Source organism: Bos indicus x Bos taurus, chromosome 17 (assembly GCF_003369695.1).
Source record: "Bos indicus x Bos taurus breed Angus x Brahman F1 hybrid chromosome 17, Bos_hybrid_MaternalHap_v2.0, whole genome shotgun sequence".
NCBI classification, from domain to species: Eukaryota; Metazoa; Chordata; class Mammalia; order Artiodactyla; family Bovidae; genus Bos; species Bos indicus x Bos taurus.
In genome coordinates this window covers 43,585,994-43,591,898 of record NC_040092.1, presented here as the reverse complement: position 1 = coordinate 43,591,898, position 5,905 = coordinate 43,585,994, and the positions used below count along the sequence as shown (strand labels likewise).

General features: G+C 41.5%; 1 pseudogene; it reads left to right on the top strand.

Annotated features, from left to right (window-relative positions):
* Window positions 1–305: 305 nt before the first annotated feature.
* On the top strand, window positions 306–3,836 carry LOC113907613 (annotated as a pseudogene).
* The last annotated feature ends 2,069 nt before the right edge of the window (window positions 3,837–5,905 follow it).

The following is a 5,905-nucleotide window of genomic DNA, read 5'->3' as shown; positions in this document are numbered from 1 at the left end:
TGGAGGAAGCCAGCTACTCATGCAGCCCAGGGAGAGGTCTATGTGGTGAGGAACTGAGTCCTCCTACCAACAGCTAGAATTAAATTGCCATGTTTATGAATCTGGGAAACAGCTACTCTAGCCCCAGTGAAGCCTTCAAATAACTGTAGTCCTGCCGAACATATTGACTGCGACGTTAGGAGATATCCAGACTCGAAACTGAGCAGTCTCACCCTACCGTGTGGTCCTGGTGTGGAACCTGGTCTCAGCCTCAGCCATGCTGGACCAAGGAATCCTCAAAGTGAGAGCTTTGAACCGTCATAAAAATATGTAAGCAAGATTCCAATGTCCTGCACACTGAAGAAATGTACTTACTGAGGAGTGGGTAGAAGGTAATGGGGGTAAAATACCACTTGCTACTCATAAATCTAAGTCAGAAGAACATACCAAGGAAGAAAAGCCAGATCCTGAGAAGGCAGAGGAAAACATAAAGACAAACTTTCAAGTGAAGGAAAGTGCTAGTCGCTCTGTGGTATCCAACTACAGCCTGCCAGGCTCCTCTGTCCACAGGATTTTCCAGATAAGAATACTGGAGTGGGTAGCCATTCCCTTCTCCAGGGGATCTTTCCAATCCAAGGACTGAACCCGCATCTCCTGAACTGCAGGCAGATCCCTTATGGTCTGAGCCACCAAAGAAGTGCATATCAAGTGAGGTAAGTAACACCCTCTTCTAACAACACAAGAGAAGACTCTACACATGGACATCACCAGATGGTCAAAACATAAATCAGATTGATTATATTCTTCACAGCCAAAGATGGAGAAGCTCTATACAGTCAGCAAAAACAAGACCAGCAGCTGACTGTGGCTCAGATCATGAACTCCTTATTGCCAAACTCAGACTTAAATTGAAGAAAGTAGGGAAAACTACTAGACCATTCGGGTATGATCTAAATCAAATCCCCAACAATTATACAGTGAAAGTGACAAATAGATTCAAGGGATTAGATCTAATAGACAGAGTGCCTGAAAAATTACGGACAGAGGTTTTTAACACTGTAGAGGAGGCGGTGATCAAGGCCATCCCCAAAAAATGAAATGCAGAAAGGCAAAATGGTTGTCTGAGGAGGCCTTACAAATAGCTGAGAAAAGAAGAGAAGCTAAAGACAAAGGAGAAAAGGGAAGATATACCCATTTAAATGCAGAGTTCCAAAGAATAGCAAGGAGAGAGATAAGAAAGCCTTACTCAGTGATCAATGCCGAGAAATAGAGGAAAACAATAGAATGGGAAAGACTAGAGATCTCTTCAAGAAAATTAGAGATACAAGGAATATTTCATGCAAAAATGGGCACAATAAAGGACAGAAATGGTATGGACCTAACAGAAGCAGAAGAGATAAAGAAGAGGTGGCAAAAATACACAGAAGAACTATATAAAAATGATCTTCATGACCCAGATAACCACGATGGTGTGATCACTCACCTAGAGCCAGACATCCTGGAATGCGAAGTCAAGTGGGCCTTGGGAAGCATCACTATGAACAAAGCTATGGAGGTGATAGAATTCCAGTTGAGTTATTTCAAATCTTAAAAGATGATGCTGTGAAGTGCTGCACTCAATATGCCAGGAAATTTGGAAAACTTAGCAGTGGCCACAGGACTGGAAAAGGTCAGTTTTCATTCCAATCCCAAAGAAGGGCAATGCTAAAGAATGTTCAAACTACCACACAATTGCACTCATCTCACACACTAGCAATGTAATGTTCAAAATTCTCCAAGCCAGACTTCCACAGTATGTGAACCATGAACTTCCATATGTTCAAGCTGGATTTAGAAAAGGCAGAGAAACCAGAGACCAACTAGCCAACATCTGCTGGATCATCGAAAAAGCAAGAGAATTCCAGAGAAACATCAACTTCTGCTTCATTGATTACACCAAAGCCTTTGACTCTGTAGCTCACAACAAAGTGGAAAATTCTTCAAGAGATGGGAATGCCAGACTAGCTTACCTGCCTCATGAGAAATCTGAATGCAGGTCAAGAAGCAAAAGTTAGAACTGGACATGGAACAACAGACTGGTTCCGAATTGGGAAAGGATTACATCAAGGCTATACACTGTCACCCTGCTTATTTAACTTATATGCAGAGCATATCGTGCGAAATGCCAGACTGGATGAAGCAGAAGCTGGAATCAAGATTGCCAGGAGAAATATCAATAACTTCAAATACGCAGATGATACCACCTTTATGGCAGAAAGTGAAGAGGAACTGAAGAACCTTTTGATGAAAGTGAAAGAGGAGAGTGAAAAGGCTGGCTTAAGACTCAACATTCAAAAAACTAAGATCATGGCATCTGGTCCCATCACTTCATAGCAAATAGATGGGAGAAACAATGGAAACAGTGACAGACTTTATCTTTGGGGCTCCGAAATCACTGCAGATGGTGACTGCAACCATGAAATTAAAAGACGCTTGCTCCTTGCAAGAAAAGCTATGACCAACCTAGATAGCATATTAAAAAGCAGAGACATTACTTTGCCAACAAAGGTCCATCTAGTCAAAGCTATGGTTTTTCCAGTAGTCACATATGAATGTGAGAGTTGGACTATAAAGAAAGCTGAGCACTGAAGAATTGATGCTTTTTGAACTGTGGTGTTAGAGAAGACTCTTTAGAGTCTCTTAGACTGCAAGGAGATCCAACCAGTCCATCCTAAAGGAAATCAGTCCTGAATATTCATTGGAAGGACTGATGTTGAAGATGAACCTCCAATACTTTGGCCACCTGATGCAAAGAACTGACTCATTGGAAAAGACCCTGATGCTGGGAAAGACTGAAGGCAGGAACAGAAGGGGATGAGAGAGGATGAGATGGTTTGATGGTATCATTGACTTAATGGACATGAGTTTGAGCAAGCCCCAGGAGTTGGTGATGGATAGGGAAGCCTGGCGTGCTGCAGTCCATGGGGTCGCAAAGAGTTGGACACAACTGAGGGTCTGAACTAAAGTCATCTATAATAAAAATGTAAAGTGTGATTGAATCAAACACTGATGCCTGCCAAGGAATGGGAGATGAAAATGTTGAGATAACAGGGGATGATGGATCAGGCAAATGATAAAAATGTGGTTGCCATTGAGGCCCTAAATGATGGTGAGCTACAGAAAGCCATTGACTTGTTTACAGATGCCGTTATGCTGAATCTTCTCTGTATGCCAAGAGAGCCAGAGTCTTCATCAAATTACAGAAGTCAAATGCTACCATCTGAAACTTTGACAGAGAAACTGAAATAAATCCTGATTCAGCTCAGCCTTACAAGTGGGCAGGAAAAGCACATGTACCTCTGGGCCACTGGGTAGAAGCAGTCCATGGTCCTGCCCTTGACCGTAAACTAGATTACAATGTTAGTGTAATGCTGAAAGAAGTTCAACCAAGGGCCCAGAAAACTGCTGAACAACAGAGAAAGTCTGAGTGAAACCATGAAGACCAAAGTCTCAAAGAAAAAATGGAAAGGGTTAAGAAGGCTTGGGAGAAACAGAAAAGACCCCAGAAGGAGGGAGAAATTAGAAGACAAACAGGAGCTCAATATAGCTATTTTTCAGGTGGCTTTCCCGGGGCAACACCTGCTAATTTTCCTGGAAGAATGCCTGGAATGGGATGGGGTATGCCTGGAATGGCAGGAATGCTTGGGCTCAATGAAATTACTAATGATCCAGAGGTTCTTATAGACATGCAGGTTTTAGAAGTTATGACGGCCTTCTAGGATGTGATCCAGAGCTTCAATATGTTGAAATATCAGAGCAGCCCAAAAGTTGTGAGTCTCATCTGTAAATCGTCGGCCAAATTTGGAGGGCAAGCCTAAGGCCCTTCTGACAAATAAAGCCCATGCTGAAGGAAAAGCAACTGAGATCACCTAATGGATGTCACAGTAAAACAATCCAGTGTACTTCTGACCTGCTGACGAAGGAAAAGCTATGGTGCTCTGAAGATAGTCTCTCTCCCTCTGTCCCAAATGAAGCTGAAACAATTTTCAGTGGTTTGCCATTAAAACAATCATTCAGATAATACTTTCCTACTGGGAATCAAAAACTTTAAACATTTTTAAAACCTGAAAAATATTAAAACAAGAACAACTATTAAGCAGCCCTTTCCACTGAAAAACAAAACCTACTAAGCTGATCCCAAATTCTTGATCCATAAACACTGTGTAAGATAATAAACATTTATATTCTTATTAATTTAAATTTGGGGGTAATTTGTTATATAGCAGTAGATAGCTTACAAGGAATGGCCATATTAGCCCATATCCCTAAATCCAAATCATATCATTATCTAATTTTCAAGCCTGATTGGTTCTTATAAACCTCCAGTCAAGTGATTATACCACTGGCTTGGATTAAAACTATTTATTGTTTTGCTTCATCCTGAAGTTTTTTTCCTGTCTTTTCTATGTGTTGGGTCCACAATGATAGAGAAACACTAAAATATATCTAATCCCCCTTCTCATAAGTCTGTTACTGACTCTATCACAACCTCAAGGAACTGCATTCTACCGCCACCTACGATCACAGCATTCTCCACTTGACCAGATTGAAAGCTCCTTTTTAACTGCACCACGCAGTTTGCCACAGCAAGTGTCACAGTGGTAAAGATGCAGGTTTAACCCCTGGGTCAGGAAGCTCTCCTGGAGAAGGAAATAGCAACCCACTCCAGTATTCTTGCCTGGAAAATTCCATGGATAGAGGAGCCTGGTGGGCTACAGTCCACTGGGTTGCAAAGAATCGGACATGACTGAGCAGCTGAGCACAGCACACAATGTGCAGGATCTTAGTTCCCCAAGCAGGGACTGAATACACACCCCTACAGTGGAAGCAGAGTCTTAACCCCTGGCCCACCAGAGAAGTCCTGAAAGTTTATATTTTAACAGTAAAAGATGGAAGCATATTTTCTAGCAGCCCACTACTAAAATATTCACAAAGTCTAATAAACATCTCAGACTTAACATGGTTTAGAAGAGCTTTTGATTTTCCTCTCCCCTAACCTACTCATCCCAGTCTTCAACAGCTCCGTCAGTGACATCATCAACCACCCAGATGCTTATACCAAAACCCTAAGTCACTCTTGATTCCTCTCTCCTTCTCACAAAATCAACAATGCGGTTCCCACAGATTCTACCTCCAGAACATATCCTGAACTTGCTGACTTTTCTTCATCTCCATAGCCTGTCTCCATTCCATCTCCTATCTTTCATCTACATCTTAGCCTAGGCTATGCCATCATCTTTCACCAGAACACTGCAAAGAGCCTCCTAATTACAACCCTTGTTGCTTTTGTCTATAAACATTCACATACAGGTCTTTTTGTGACACAGTTTATTTCTCTTGGTAAACATCTACATGTGAGATTGGTGAACCATATGGTAAGCGCCTGTTTAATTTTATCAGAAACTACTTAACTAATTTCCATTTTGCACTCCCACCAGTAACATCTGGGAGTCCCAGTTGTTCTTTATCCTCTCCAGCACCTGGCATTTTTTAAGTCATTCTAGAAGGTGTGTAGTAGTTCTTTTTCATTTTTTGAATTGGTATAAAATCCATGTACAATGAAATGCACAGATCCTAAGTGCACAATTCAAAGGAGTTTTGATAAACATGTATACTCATGTAATCAAAATACACATTTCCATTACCCTAATAAATTCTCTACTAAACCTCTTCCCGTCGTCTCTAGCCCCTAGAGGCAGCCTCTTCTGATTGCTATCACCACAGATTAGTTTCACCTTTTCCTAAACCTCGTAAGAGGATTAGTGTAGTATATACTGTTTTGTGTCTGCCTGAGTTTGCTCGGTATAATGGTTTTGAGGTCCATCCATGCTATTGCGGTAGTTCTTTGTGTTTATTGCTGAGTGGTATTTTACTGTATGGACACATC